This window comes from Urocitellus parryii, unplaced genomic scaffold (genome assembly GCF_045843805.1).
Source record: "Urocitellus parryii isolate mUroPar1 unplaced genomic scaffold, mUroPar1.hap1 Scaffold_43, whole genome shotgun sequence".
Lineage (NCBI taxonomy): Eukaryota > Metazoa > Chordata > Mammalia > Rodentia > Sciuridae > Urocitellus > Urocitellus parryii.
In genome coordinates, this window is record NW_027553833.1 from 628,919 (window position 1) to 645,217 (window position 16,299).

At 53.8% G+C, this 16,299-nt stretch overlaps 1 pseudogene; it reads left to right on the forward strand.

Annotated features, from left to right (window-relative positions):
- Window positions 1-15,129, forward strand: part of LOC144252457 (paired box protein Pax-8-like) — a 42,282-nt pseudogene extending 27,153 nt beyond the window's left edge.
- Window positions 15,130-16,299: the final 1,170 nt, after the last annotated feature.

Consider the following 16,299-nt stretch of genomic DNA (forward strand, 5'->3'; position numbering starts at 1 on the left):
ACAAGGGGGCATGCCTCAGCCCACCTCCTGGGTCTCCTGGCGCCCTCCTGCGGGCACAGGCGGCACCTGCGGGCCCACGGCCACCTGCCGCCCGCCCACCCGCCGCAGGCCGCATCCATGGCTGTTGTGCATGTGCCCGCCCCGCCATCTCACACCCCTCTCTCCTTGTTGTCTCCCTCCCTCCGGCAGATCCTCATTCACACTTCGCCATAAAGCAGGAAAGCCCCGAGCTGTCCAGTTCTAGCTCCACCCCTTCCTCTTTATCTAGCTCCGCCTTTTTGGATCTGCAGCAAGTCCGCGCCCAGGGCCCCGCGGGCGCCTCGGTCCCGCCCTTCAATGCCTTTCCCCATGCTGCCTCCGTGTATGGGCAGTTCACGGGCCAGGCCCTCCTCTCAGGTACGACAGGGAGGTCCCCGTGCAGGTACGCGGGGGGAGGGAGGGCCTCGGGCTGGCCCAGGTCCCCTGCCCCACCTGGGCCAGCACCGCGGCTTTGTGTCCCGCGACTTGGCGGAGGTGGCGGCGCCCAGGCGCGGTTCCGGTGCGGTCTGGACAGGCTACGAAGGGTCAGGCGCTCTGGGGTTGCCAGGGAGTGGTGCAGGCCCCCCAGGACCCCGTGGAAGAACAGGGACCCAAAGGCAAGGAGCCAGATGCTGAAACTGGGGACATTTGGTCTTGGTCTTAAAGTTAAAAAAAATGGGGGAAGAAGAAAACCGCATAGAGCAAAGACAGTGACCTTTGATCCTTTCTGGATCAAAGTCCTCAAAAGGAATGGGGGCCAGTTCCATCTGGGCCTCTGTGATGTAGCTCTCCCCATTTGCACAAGGCAGGGCCAGCAGAGAATGCTCCTGCATCGTTCAACCGAGTAAGGGGGGGCCCTGACGGGCCTCCTGTTAGGAACCTCACCTGCTTTAAAACACTGAGAGCTAGAAGCAGGTTCAAGCCACCTGGAGAAAACCTTGCCCTGCACGGAAAAGGAGAAGCTTGCCCATCCACAGGTGGGAGCATGTATCCTGCATCCGAGGCTGGACCTGCATCCCAGGGCCAGTCCTCAGGTTCTCTATATCCCTGACAGAAGGGCATCCACCCAGCCAGCCAGGGCCTGTGCTGTGTGTAAAAGTCCAGGTTTGTCTTGGGCAGAGACAGAGACTCCCAGTGAAGTCTGAAGGGCATCCACAGAAACGAACTACTTCAGATGTGGACCAGCCAGGCAGGAGGCCAACCAGGCAACTATTAGCTCAGCAGAGACCCGTCTCCCTTGTGTTGGAGCTGTCTCCAAGGTGTGCAGGCATTTAGGGACAGAGAGAATGCCTCCTTGCCCTTGCTCCCATCCTGACTACCCTGAGAGGCTAGAGCAGAGACCAGGGCAAGAGGGCAAGGACACCTGGTACAGAGACAACCCAGAGTCAGACCGGCCATCTGCACCGTGCTTTCACATATGCTGGACCTCACAGGTTGTCTTGAAATGAAGTTCTTTATGGGCACCAGGTATCCCAGCTAGCTCAGTGAAGGGCTGTGCTGTTTGAGTAGGCTTTGCCCCTAGAGAGCCTTTGGATGTGAAGCCACTGTCCCAGAGGGCCAGCACCTCTACCAGCCCAGAGAGATCTCTGAGTCAAGTGCACGGATCCTTTCTCGTAACCCACCCTGTGTTTACTCCCTAGCACCTAGAATTTTTTCCCTTCCCAGTGCATCCCCACCTGTAAGCCAGGAGGTCCTGTTGGTGGAGATGGACATTCAGAGAGTGGGCAGAGAGGCAATGTTTAAGGGCTGATGTGAGGGAAAAAATGTTGACTCCAGAGTTTGCAATGTCAAGAGGATGAATTCAGCAGAGATGGGTCATTCGTCTTGACCAGAGGACTAAAGAAGAAAAGCTGTGGTCTGAGTGAAATGGTGTCAGACAGACAGTGGAAGGAAAGGAGGAGTAGAGGAGGCTCGAATGTGCTGTGGGGTGGACGGACCAGTCCCTGGGCAAACTCAGGTGCCTGTGGAATGGCAGGAGGTAGGTCAGTGGAGAAGTAGGTGGGACTGGGAGAGACGATGGGGAACAGTTCTTTCCTGTGTGAGCTGCAGAAAGGCATGGCAGGGCTAGTGAGAAAGAGGGAAGGGCAGATGGAGGCTGGATGCTGGTACATCAGAGCCCACACAACAGCCCAGGGCCAACTCCCTGATCCTAAGGCCCCCTCCACACTCTCTCCCCTCCCCAAGACCTCCCTTTTAAAAATTATTATTATTATTATTATTTTGGTACCCGAGATTGAACTCAGGGGCCCTTGACCACTGAGCCATGTCCCCAGCCCTATTTATATTTTATTTAGAGACAGGGTCTCACTGAGTTGCTTACACCTCACTTTTGCTGAGGCTGGTTTTAAACTCGCTATCCTCCTGCCTCAGCCTCCCAGGGATTACTGGTGTGCACCACCATGCCCGGCCTCCCCAGGACCCTTTTAAGGAAGGCTGCAAGTGCAGTCAACCAACATTTTATTGGATCTTTGGCTTTTCATTTAGTGGACAAGCCCACTCAAGCCAGCTGTGGGACAGGGAGCTGATCCAACCCACAGGACCAAGCAGCTGGCAATAGACAGCAGGTGGTCCCTGAGGCAGCAGGCAGCCAGATATACAGCACTGTCATGTCCTGGCAGGTGACCTCAAAGCCAGGCCCAGATGCTGTTGCACTTCAGGTGTGAGCACTCATGGAGACCAGTGGCTGGCCCCAGAGCTGGAGATTCAGCACAGAGGCAAGGGCCCCAAGAAGGGCAAGGGGTGTCCAGGCTTGGAGGGACTGGGTCCAGGCAGGTGGCTGGGAGCAGGAAGCAAGTCAGGGCTGCTGTTCAAGGAGCCAAGCCAGTCCTGCAGTTGAAGGGCAGGCAGGCAATGGCTGGCAACCGTGCTGACCTCGGGGTATTGGCCTGGAGCTCTTCACACTGTCTAGCTGAGGCCTATGGTCAAAGTTGGACCTATATTCCTAACAAGGCTGAGCCCTGGTGGGAGGTCTCAGAGGACAGGATAGGACAGAGGAGGACCAGAGGGGCATGAGCTCAAGGGTCTGGGGGGCTGCAGACCTAGAAGAGGTGAAATTTGAAAGAAAGGAAAGGAAGCAGACCGAGCTCTCCTAGGAAATTCTGCAGACAGGGAGAGGAGGGACCGTCTGGAAGTTTCCATTCCATAATCAGCTCAGCTGTGACCTGCATGGACCTTCCTGGCTCCCCTCTACTGTGTGTCCCGAGGACCTCCTGCCATTTCCTGCAACCCCTTTACCTGCTTCCACTGAGCAGCATTCCAAAGCTGGTAGCTCTGTTAGTGTGATGTCCAGGGTGACTTCCCTTCTGAGTCTCAGCTTCAAGAAGGAGGAAGCATTAGGGAATAGACTGCCCCTGAGATGCCTGCCAGTCCTCTTTGGACAGCCCAGTCCACATCCCAGTGCGGATCCCGCAGCCCGGCCCTGCCAGTAACATCAAGGCCAATCTTGCCCTGCTGCTCCAAGGCTGACTGCAGCTCAGCTGATCAGAAAGCTTGATTTAGGTTTTATCATCAAAGAGCTCATTACCCTCCTCCGTCCTTTTGTGCAAAATTATATTTAGTCCTGCCAAAGAGATTTCTGGGTTGCCATAATTCTCCATGCTATCAGAACAAGATAAGGAATTGAAAAGGGGTCACACAGAGGGCAGACATCAAAGGGGGCAAATGAAATAGTCTGAAGTCACCTCTACCCTCTGCATTCCTCCAGCTAAGGTCTTCCCGCCCAGCTCTGCCACTCTCTAGAATACATACCAATGATCCTGGGGTGCTAGAGATGTCTTAGAGAATCCCACCTCCCAGCCAGTCAACTTGGGCCTGGGCCTATGTCAACTTCTTAAAAATAAGGCCACATTGGAAATATGTTGTATGCAGAGGAGATGGAATTACACAAATTAAGGATGAAGAGTCTTAAAAAAGAGAGAGAGAGTTAGGCTGTTCTGGAACATATTTTAAGCTCATGGCATCTGCTGTTTGGTTTCTAAGAAGGAAGCAAGGTTGTTGGCTTTCTGGGAGAAATATTATTATTTTCCAGTGCTAGGGATGGAACCCAGGCCCTTACACATGCTAGGCATGTACTCTACCATGAGCTAACTCCCAGCCTGCACATCCCCAATTTTTTAAGGAGTTGGGGCCAAGAGGGTTCTGGGTTGCTGGGATAGGCTAGGGCTGCACAATTGGGTGAGGGCCACGGGAGAGCATTTTCCAGGAGGGCCAGGTATCATGGGAGGAATGTGTCCAGTTCTGCTCTGGCAGGTGATCCAGAAAGGAAATGAGGTGACTCCAGGGAGAGGAACATTAAAATATCAGAACATAGGGGATGGAGGACAAGGAATTCCATTTGCAGGGGCAGTGTGGGGACTCGTGCTGGGGGAGGGGTACTTGTGGCCTAATGGAATGTGTGCCCCGGAGTCTGCCCACTGCACTGCACAGCTCCAGAGCCCAGGGTCAGCGGAGGGAAAGCCCCAGGATGAGGTCTGGAAGGGGGGAGCAGGGACCTGAGGCCGCCAGGGACAGAAGAGCACTAGCAGAGAGGTGTCCTGTGAGCCCAGACTGGTCCCCACCACCCTGTCCCCAGTCATGGCAGACACAGGCTGCCTCCGTGTCCTTCTTAGCTCACTGTGCTGGGACGCCCCTGCCCACCAATCCAGGAGAAGGTGAACCCAGTCATCAGCTCTCCCAAGTTAGGCCCATGTGACAGGCAGGAAGACGTGGTTTGGAGGGATTTTTCCCCCATCCACAGTCTGGATCTAGAGGACTCCCCATCCCCCTCTGTGGGGAAGGAGGAGGGAAGAAAGTGTCAGGCCTGGTCGGCCACCACCACCCTCTTCCACCTCTCCCCCATGCCACCACCCCTCCACCTTCCCACTCTCCCTTCGTGGTCCCCACTGCCTGGCTGGCCTCTGCTCCCTGGGCCCACTGGTCTGAGTCTGAGGGTCGGTCAGATGGCACTGTCCTTCCCAGGAAGCTCAGGTGTCCCCATGGTATGCTTCTGCCCGTTTCTCTTCTCCTTCTAAATATGCCACTGTTCCCTTCTCCTTACTCTGCTCCAACCCTCCCATGTTCCCCTGATGACCCTGGGTCAAGGTGAATAGAGCCCACCTCAAGGATCCCAATGGGTCCCACCCTGTTTGGTCCAGCATCAGACATGGCCAGACCCTGCAGTGAAAGTCAACAGGTGAGGGGTGGCGTTCAGGTAGGACCCTCCCATAGCTTCAAATAGCTGACAGCTCATTGCAAAGAGGGTTTATTCTGCAAGGTCTACTGATGTGGCCATTTCTAAGGTGTGCTCCCTGCACTGATCCGAGTCCATCTGTAGCATGGAAACCTGGGTATGGCGTATGTTGACAACTTCAGGGGAATGGTAATAAGGCACGTGAGGTTTATTCGATCCCATTTTACTTGTAGATCAATAGGATTAGGGCACATACGTGCCTGGCAAGGGCACGCAGAAGATTGGATACAGAAGTGAGATGAGGACCCCCCCAGTCCTCTGATCCCCAGGCTGAGGGCACAGGGTCTTGTCCGTTGGCTCCTTGGGCCTGGCTCCAAATGCCCATGCCAGCCTCTTCCCCATCTTGACTTACTGCCTGTCCTTGATACATGGTCACTCTTGCTGTCTGCTGTGTCCCCAGGTGCTTAGAGGTTTCCTGGCACACAGCACTTACTCAGTATTGTTGGAATGTTGAGATGTCCTTGGGGAATCTCCGGAGTGAGAAGTCAGGGAGATGAGGTCACTGAGGAGTTGAGAATTTACTGGGCTCCATGGACAGACCTCCCATCCCTCATTACCAGGCACCTGTCCAAGGGGCTGCTGTGTGAAGGCCTCAGGGCACCCAGGGGAGGAAACCTGGGCAAGTAGTGGCCCTGAGGAGGTGGCCCTGGGAAGGTGGTGGGCAGGGCTCACAGGGAGCCCATGGAGCCTGGGAGGAAAACTTGGCCTCCATGAGGGAGGCAGAAGGCATCTGGGTCATAACCTAACACAGAGGTCTCAACCTGGAGTGTCTTTGCCCCGGTTCCTCCCCGCTAGTGACACACGGCAGTGTCAGGAGACACTGGGTTGTCACACAGGTGGGAACTGCTACTGGACTCTAGTAGACAGAAGCCAGGGTGCTGCTAAATGTCTCCAGTGCACAGGACAAACTCACAGTGAATAATTAACAAGCCTAAAAAACCATATTGCTGACACTGGGACCCTGTAGACACCACAGAGACCACGGAGGGCCAAATAATTCATCACGCAACAGCAGCAGTTTGAAAGTGAAATGGACATTAGTAATAAATGTGCTTGGATACGGTCAGCACCTGGTTCCCCCTGGGCAAACCGGGCTATGCCATCTCTGTCACAGAACCTGGGGGTGAGCCAGATGCTGACCTGGAGTGCAGCACCTAGGGGTGGTAGCAGAGGGGAACAGGTGAGGGACCCTGGCTGTCAGGCAGGGGGTCGGTGGGGAGAACATCACCAGGTCATCTGCGTCTCCTAAATGGAAAGCTTTCACTTCCTGATTCAGAGGAGACACAGAGCCAGGGAGAAGGGTCTTCACAGAGTTCCCCTGGTGTCACCACAGCATGGTTATGTCCCACAAGTTCTCTGTGTAACAGATAACACAGATGTCCCAGTAACATCCGTGTCGCTGAGAAAGTTTTCATTTTTTTCAGAAATGCAGGTGACCGATGTGCAGCTGGTGGTCACCTGTAAAAGCTAATCATCCCTCAGCCATGTCTCCTCTTAGGTTAGGGTTAGGCAGTGGGTTTTGTGTCCCTTGCATCTCTGATAGATTATATTCCCCTGGAAGGCCAAGTCAAGGAGAAGAACCCCACTCTCTGGTTCAGTGGAAAGGGTGGTGGTTGATGGGTAATGTCTGCTCTTAACCCTCTGAGCGGAAGCTGGAGAAGATGCTGAGACTCTGGTCTCTGTGCACACACTTAGGCGGGGTGTGCCGACGGCTGTGCTGGGCACAGGGATCAGGAAGACTCGCAGACTATCCCCTGGCCTCCAGGATCATGATATGAATAACACTCATGGCGATGAAGCCATTGGAGAACAGGGAACAGAACAGTGCTGTTCAAGTCCTTGCTGCCTGGAGAGCCTCTGTCCTGACAGAGGCAAGGGCTTGGGCTCAGAGGAGGAGGGCAAAGGCAGGAATGGCATCAGGGCCTTGCTGAACTCAAGGAGAACAGACGTCGAGCCCAGGAGCCCCACTGACCGACTGATGACTCTGCTGTGTTTTTCCAGGGAGAGAGATGGTGGGGCCCACACTGCCCGGATACCCGCCCCACATCCCCACCAGTGGACAGGGCAGCTATGCCTCTTCTGCCATCGCAGGCATGGTGGCAGGTAAGGGGAGGGGCCACATGGGGGAGGTGCAGGGACATTGCAAAGGAGGGGCAGGAGACAGACCGTATCCCATACATAGGCTTGCCAAAGGGCACTGAAGGGTGATGGACCCAAGGGGCACCTTGTGCACACCTGGAGAAGATGCCCCTGTGCCCTCCTGGCTCCTTCTCTAGCCCCCAGCTTGGCCGCCTCCTTCCCAAATAGCCCATGTCCCCACCATGATGGAAAGGGCGGGGCTCAGACAGACCCATGTTCAAGTCCAAGCTCCCTGACCTCTTCCATCACTTCGATGGATAATAATGGAGTGTGCTTCGGGGACCAAAGGCCCTAAGCCAAAACTGAGCCCGACCTCGGAGCACCCTTGTCACGGAGTGATTTAATTTGATGAATTGCAATCTCATCCCTTCATGAGATCCGAACATTGATGATGGTGATGGTGATGGGATTGAAATACAGCCTTCTCATCTCCCACTCACTCATTCTGCATGAGCAGGATCCTGGTTCCCAGGTTCTAGGTCTAAGGAGCCTGAGATGAGCTAGGGGTTTCCATCCTTGGTTGAACTGGCTTGGAATCTGCGTGCCAGGCATTTGGGGTTCTTTATCTGCCAGTTGTCATCCAGTGGTGACTTGTAGTGTCAAGGTCTGAACAAATGAGGACAATGGGGATTTCTTTGAGAAAGTCTCTGTCATCTAGGAGCCTATGAGGCAGACCCTGGGGTGAATGGGCTAGAACGGAGATACTTCCACTGCCCAGAGAGGTCCGGGGGACTTTAGCTCATGGAGGGGACTCTGAACTCAGGGCATGTGTGAACCCCATGCCAGCCCTGGGTCTGCTTCCCTGGCTCTGCACCCAGAGACTTGGCACGTCCACTTCCCTCTGCTGACCACCTGCTCTGGGCACCCTGTGCAAGGCAGGTGGGCTGGGCTCTCCTGGGCAGAGGAGGGGCAGGAGAAGGAGGAGGGAAGCAGACCCAGTGCTCCCTGGGAACCTGCTGAGCTGGCACTTGTTGCCGCCTGGTTACCGTGGCGATGTGCTTAATGCAGCGTTGAAAATACAGAATACTGACTCCTCTCTCCCTCCTGGCCCCGGACTCCCTCCCTCCCTCCCTTCCTCTTCTGGAGCGTGAAATGAGATTGGTCAAGATAAAAAAGGAAAAGATTCAGTTATTTTTTTAAGAGTGTGGATAATGGGGCCTCTAAATCAAAATCCCAGGCTCCAGTCTGCTCCCCCATCCCCCTGCCACCCCTCCACCTTCCCCTCCGAGGAGGAGGAAGACACAAGAGAACGAGGTTTTCCTCTTAATTATGAATCATTCCTTGAGGGCAGGCCCAGGGCAAGGGGTTCCTGGGGCCCAGAGTCTGACCCGGGAGGTAGCTGGACGGCTTGAGCCTCTCATCAAAGGCTCCAGGTCATTTCCAGTAAGGCCTCATCCAGAGCCAGGCTGTGGAGAAACACACACACACACACACACACACACACACACACACACACACACACATGACCACCCTGACTACAAGTGGATTTCGAGAGGAAGGGACCTTGTCTTGCACATGAAGGGCAAATTAATTTTAAGAAAATGTGACACTATTTAAGTAAATCAGCTGGCTCCTAGATATGCCCTTGTGTGGATTAACTCTTAAAAGAATTTTATTTTTGTAGAAAAAAATACGCATCCATCTCTCTTACCACTGCTCTTGTGATCTCCCAGTCATAATTGAAGGGGGATTCCTTCAATTAATGTCAATAAACTCATCAGGCACCTTCTGCATGAATGTAAGGTCATAATAAGCACATGAAGTAAGGCATGTCAATGACATTCTTAATCCCTGTGGAGAGGAGGAAGTGGTCATTGACTGTGCACTTGTGTGTGCCCAGACATTCATATGTAGGACTTTGTTTCCCATGGAGTCTTCACCATAGACTGGGAGGCTGACGTTACCTCTGTTTTATAGACAAGAAGACTTAGAAAAGCAAACAGTGTGCTCTGGGTCTTCACAATACTCAGCAGCTGAGTTGCTCACAAATCTTCTGATTCAAATCTAGGGCTCCTTCCGCTTCGACACGCTGCCTCCAGCCACCCCAGAATCAAACGTAAGCTCTAGGAAGTAGCACAGGAGAAGGGTCAGGATGCAGATTCCTTGGTCCATTCACTTTCCATTGTGTCTTTTCTGTCTCTCCCTCTCTGTGTATCTCTGTCTTTTCCTGTCCTCTCCTCTCTCATTTATTTTTATTTTTTGGTTCCAGCCCCACTAACTCAAGGACCCTCACATCAGTTCTAGAGCAGAACCAACACCTCCAGATAGATGGTCCATCCAGCAAACTAGCCAACTTTCCATCCATCCATTCACCCACCTTCCTTCCTTTCATCCTGCCTACCTGTCTGTCCAGGCAACCTTGCATTTTTAAGCCCTCTCTTGATCCATATGTTTTTCTATCTGTCCATCCACGCTTTCTTTAATCCCTCTATTTCTCCATCTCCCCATCCAGCTATCCATCCTTCCACTTTTTATCCTAATTTCCATCCACATGTCTTTCCATCTATTTATCCATCCCCCATCTTCCATCTATCCATCTGTCCATGTTCTCTTGTATTCAGCCTTTTATCCACCCATTTATCTTTCCATCCATTTTTCCATCTGTCCACTCATTCATCTACCTATCCATCCCTCCATCTGTTCAACTGTCCACCTTTCCATCCGTCCATCTATTCTTCCACCAGTCTATCTGTCCATTTTTCCACATAGCCATTCTTTCATCTAGCCATCTTTCCATCTGTCCCTCACACCTGTCCTCCCATCCATGTTGTTGTCCATCCATCTGTCCTTTTCCACACCATCTTTACCTTCATCTGTCCACGCATCCATTCTCCCTGCCTCCGTCTTCCCACCTGTCATCTCCTCATCTTGGGTATTCTCATCATGCACACACCATCCGTCCCTGGGTCTCTCCATCTGTTCACCACTTTTCCACTTAACAGATATCATGGAGATTCTCTTGGAGGGGATGCTGGGGATGCAGGAGCCCACAGGACGTGTTCCTCTATTCATGGAGCTCACGACCTAATAATGGAGAGAAATGAGTGATGAACAAGTCAATGAATGAACGAGCATAATTCCAGATGGTTTTAAGTGTGCGGAAACCAGAACACGGGATGATGTAACAGAGCCACAGGGAGAGGAGATCACTGCTTTAGATGAGTGATCAGGGAAGGCCTCTCTGAGAAGGTGTTCAAAGTGGTCAGCCACGTGATAAACTGGGGCTGACCATCCCTGGCCCCAAAAGAACATCCTGTGCAGAGGCCGTACGGTAGGAAGGAACTGGTTTAGCCTGACAGCACACAGAGGGAAGGCCACCCAGATGCTGAGCAGCTGGGCGCACTCCAGGACAAGGAGGTGTCACAGCAGCAAGATCAGGTTTTAAAGGACAACTCAAACCTTCTGGGAAAACAGACTGTAGACATGAAGAGAGGATGCTCAGAGGCCAGTCAGGGTGGAGTTGCAGTAGTGCTCGCAAGAGATGCCGGTGGCTTGGATAGCAAAGGAGGAGAAAGGAGATGCCGGTGGTATGTTTTGGTGGTAGAGCCGACCCAAGCTGCTGGGGAACTGGCCATAGGCATGATACAGGGATCAGAAGACAGGAATCGGGGGTCCCTCCGAGTTTGGCCATGGCAAGCCCCATTGGTGATGGTGGGAAGCATATATGTGGGCAACGAGGGGAGGAAGATAGGAAGTGGGTGAAAGGTGGGACTCCAGAGTCCTGTGAGGCCATATTAGGATTGAGACACCGTGTGAAATGCCCAGTTTAACATGCCAGCAGGCACATGACACACGTCTGAGGTCAGAAAAGGATCCTCAGTACCCTCTGAATATCAGTCTGTACAACCCTCTTGTTTCGAACCAAGGAATTAGATGAATTCTCTTGAAAGAATAGGAATGGAAATTCACAGAAGGTTTCTCCAAAATACTGTAGAGTTCTACCAGAGAACGAGCCAGCAAAGAGAGTGGGGAGCAGAGACAAGCCAGAAGCAGACCAGGACTTGGGCCTCATGGAACCCAAAGGCACAGAGGGAGTGGTGAGCTGGAGGGGCAGGTGCCTGGAGACAGAAGTAGCCATTGGCTGTGGGACTTGCAGGCCTCCGCATCGGCATGATTAGAAGGGCATAAGCAGAGGCCATGGGGCAGAGAAACGGGCAGATGGCTAGAAAGGGCTCTGGGGTAGGAAGAAGTTGTGTTTTTTGTTTGTTTTTGGTACTGGGGATTTAGCCCAGGGGCTTTTTACCACTGAGCCACATCCCCAGTCCTTTTTATTTGAGACAGAGACTTGCTAAGTTGCTTAGGGCCTTGCTAAGTTGCTAAGGATAGGCTAGAACTTTTGATCCTCCTGCCTCAGCCTCCCAAATCACTGGGGTTATAGGTGCATGCTGCCACCCTGGCAAATTTTTTGCAGGTAGAAAATAGCAGAGCCATGATCATAGGCTATAGGGCATGATGAATGGGAAAGGAAGAGACCACTAAAGTAGAAAGAAGGGGACTGTGCAGGAGGACTGCACATGCCGAGGGAGGAGGACAGGACATTCGGTCTTCCCTGGTCCAGCAGGTGGACATATCTGGTGGTGGGAATAGGACACACCCAGAAGTGTTCCTCCCCGAGCCCCCACCTCCACCTGGGCTGCCCTGGGGCTGAGGCCCAGGTGCCCAGTGTGTTCAGTAACTGAGTCCCTGTGCAGGTGAGCGGATGCATGAATGAGTGGCACTGTGAGGGGCAAATATAAGGTTTCCGTCTCTTCCACGTCCTTTGGAGCCTGCAGCGCTCAGCTTTGAGAAGGGTGGGGTGAAAGCCAGGTTGGGGCCATGCTGTGAGGCCAGGGAGATGGAAGAGAGGGGCAGTCAACAGGGTAGTTCAAGGGCGGGTGCCCACCTCCGCTCCTCCTGCACTATGCCTACTTCTCTGCCAGGAAGCAGCCCCCACTGGCCCCAACCTAGCTCTAAGGCTGGTTGTATGACAGATTTGAGTGGAACTTTATTTAGCACCTGTTTCATGGGAGACTAATTAAAAAGCTAACAATTATTGAGTGCTTCTTATATTCCAAGCACAATTATGTATTATGTATTACCATGTTTAGCCCCATGAGTAGGGGGGCAATAATTTGCTCCATTGGACAAATGAGGGAAACGAGGCTCAGAGAGGCCAAGTGACTTCTCCAAGTTTATAGAGCCAGGAAGTAAGAGACAGGGATTTGACTTCAAACAGCCTGGGAAGAAGATGCGGAACCACAGAAAGCACTTAGCTCATAATCGCAGATGAGTTTCCAAAAGGCTGTGAGTCATTCACTGGATCTCAGGGTTGGCGGGAACCTATCTTTGTAAATGACATTGTCTCATAAGTGATAAAGAAACTTTCTGGAATTTAGGGTCAAGAGTTCTAAGGTCAAGTCCTGCCTTGCCATTTATCAGCAGTGTAATTTGAGGCAAATGACTTAATCCGGCTGTGCTTCAGTGTCCTGGTCTTTAAATTGGCTGTGTGGCCGAGTGCCCCATGGGATGATTGTGAAAGCAGAATTGTTGCTGCTATGTCAGAGATTTCTTAAGTAATTCCTCTGGGAAATAAGTCCTGTGGGGAAGCCATGATCTACTCACGGAAGGAGATGATCTGGTCTACTCTGTGTAAATAAATTCATGCCCTGGGGTTTGCTTACAATGGTGACAAATTCTCAGAGTAAGTTCCAGAACACAGCATCCCCAAGAACTGGATGCCCTCCAGGCTCCTCCCTCTTCTCCGGCCTTCGCCTTCAGCCCTGGATGCTACAGAGGGATACACCCTCCCCAGACCTCCACCTGGGAGGATAGCCAGTTCTCAGATCTTCACGGCTGGCTCCTCTTCCGGCCCCCTGCCATGGACCCTCTAGAGCCCCTGTACAGAAGGTCCAGGCAGCAGTAGAAGCAGGGGTAGAAGCTGGGCCCTCGAGCCCAGTACAGTGTTCACCCTCCACTAGGCCCTGCAGCTGCGTGAGCTTCTGTGGGTCCACAGCCTCGTTTCTTTGTCTGTAAAATAGGGTTAGTGATAGATAGTGTCTGTCTCCTGGGGCTCCTTCAAGGGCTAGGGTGTTTCCGTGTGTTAGGGCAGCCCCTCTGGTGCCTGGAGAACAGGGCACAGCCCCAAATGACCCCAGACTGTGCAGTTCCCGGTGGGATGCTGGAGAGGCCTCTTGGCCCTGCCCCTCCCCCTGCCACTCACCCACTGCCAGCCCCACAGGCTCCTCTCCCCCAGCCCCAGCTCCACCTTGGAGCCACCATCCTCCTCACAGACCTCTCACCTGTGCCTCCACAGGAAGTGAATACTCGGGCAACACCTATGGCCACACCCCCTACTCCTCCTACAGTGAGGCCTGGCACTTCCCCAACACCAGCTTGCTGAGTAAGTCCAGCCTGGCAGGCCCCCTGCTGGGCAGGGCGGGTGGGAGGGACCAGGCCAGCAAGGAGACTGAGCACTGGGCGGCCTCAGGTTAGACAAGGCCTGGAGACCTGTGTCCCCTGGAACAGGACATAGCAGGAGGGCAGTCTTTGCCGGGAGAAGGCAGAAGCCAGGTAATTCTTGACTTTGATCTCCCTCCCACTCCCTAAGGCCCTAAATCATGGTTTTGCATAAGATTCAGAGCCCAGGACTTGAGGGGAGGAGAAGGACGGATTCAGGAGAGTCTAAGAGAGGCCTGCTGCTGCAGGGTCACCGTCTTGTCCCCCTGGCCACGCTGATCCGGCCACTGCAGGCCACGCTGCTGTGCTTCTTCCTGAGAGCTGATTTCAGAACACTGTCCTGACCCTCATCATCCACCTAAGTGGGTCCCAGATAATCCTGACTCTGTACCAAAGCCCTTAGCAGGGAGCCTTGTTCCTCCAGGTTTGGCCTATTTGGTTTGAGAACTGGACAGCATGCAGAATTGAGGTCCAGAGAGAGATAATGGCTTCAGCAGGCTTCAGGGCCACTGTCCACCCTTGTCTAGCCATGGGACCTGGGCTAGGGAGAAAGCAAGCCCACAGTGGGGAACTGGAGGGCTCCCACTAGGGCTTCCCTGAGTGGTGGCCTTGAGGGTATCAGAGCAGACCTGAACTGGAGAGGAGCCCTGGCAGACCTCCTGGGAACCTCTGCTGCTGTAACCTCTGAGCATTCTGCCCTAGGCTCTGCAGATGTCTACAATTCCAAGCCACCTCTTGGTTCACCTCAGCCAGGAAGGACAAGGGCAAGGAGACATGCAGGGGGTCAGGGGTCAGGACAACCTCCTGCTGAGCCTCCCCAAGCTGCTGTCCAGCAGGGGCTTGGAGCCTGCTGCAGGCCTGGAACCCAGGCCTCCTTGGCCCGGTGGGAATCTCAGTCTGGGCATCAGATTCTGCGACCTGCTGTTGTCGGGCAAGTCTGGTGCTTGGTTCTTGTGCTCCCATGGGTCACGGCTCTCTCTTGCCCTCTCCCTGCCCCCAGGTGTTGAAGGTCAAGAGAAGGGAGGGGGCAAGACAGGCTCTCATTCTGGCCAGCAACTCCGAGGTGAGGTTGGAGAAGGAGGAGACAGGGCTGGAGAGGAGTTAATCTTTGATGATCAGGTAGGTCGGGGTGAATGATTAACTGCTGCTGTCTTAAAGGTCAGCAGAGGCCGGGAGGCCGAGCCGCCAACTCCCCTCTGACCAGCAGTGTTGTTGTTTATTTCGATGGTCCAGGTTCCCCCTATTATTACAGTTCCACCTCGAGGCCGAGCGTGCTGCCCACTTCTGCCACAGCCTTTGACCATCTGTAATTGCCATGGGGACAGTGGGAGCGACCAGGCAGCAGGAGGACTCGGCCTCCACCACTGCTGGCTCTTCCTGCTCTGTCTCCCGGGCACGGGCTGAGGGCTGCTAGTCTGTCACCCCACTGCGTGGCCAGCTGACCCCCACTCCACCTGCTGCTATGCAAGTTCCAGCCTCTCCTCCGGTGGCTCCTCTCTTTGGCAGCCACCATCAGCCATCCAGAAGCAGCTGAAGACACGCATTCCCCAGGGCCTAGGCCCTGGGAGGGAAGGTGCGGCCCTGCCCAGGGCAGAACAAGGCCGAATGGTGGGAAAAGCCAACCGGAGGACACTTCCCCTTCCAACTGCTCTTGCCAAGTCACCTGAGCTACTGCAGCCTTCCTACCGCAGCCAGAAGACACCCGAGGCAGCCCCCGAGGCCCAACTGTAAATACTGTATATGAAGCTCTGGTGGGTCCTGCTTCCCTCTTTCCACCCCAGACTTGGCCTCTGAATTGTCTCCCGGCACCTTGGGCTTCTCTCCTTGATGCTTCTTTCTTTTTTAAAGAAACCCACCATTGCCACATGACTCAATAAACCATTACTCTTCGTCTCAGGCTTTGGGGTTGGCTCCGGGGTGGGGTTGTGCTTCCTCCAAGAACCTCAGCACGTGCTCTGGGGCGGGGGTTGGAAGGGGCCATCAGATGCCCCATGGCCCTGACTTAGCATCTCCCTGTGCTCTTTTTTTTTCCTCCTAGAAGACAGAATTTATTTAGGAAGATAGGAAAATTCACAGAAAATTACTTACGGTGAAGATCGATATTATATTTGACCTTATAAAAACACTTTTACCCTCGAGCTAAAATATGACGATTCACTGTTCTGCTAGATGTCCACGGCTGGGGAAATCGGTTTTCCCAAGCTTTGAGTTCTTCCACTCCGAGTAAATACGAGGCCAAAACAAGCTCCTGCGTGGGGCAGGGCCATCCTGCGCTTCCCACAGACCTTTGCTGTTGGTATCCAGAGGAAGCCTGAGGGTCTGTGGGGCAAATGAGGAAGGACCTGGGGACAGCTACAGAGTGGGAGCCATGACCAGCTCTCATGGGCTCTGTGGTGCTGGGGGAGGAGGGGAAGACTGGGCTCCCTGTGCCAGGCCAGGGCGTCATGCACACGCAGCTGGGACTGCATGTGAGGGCCCCA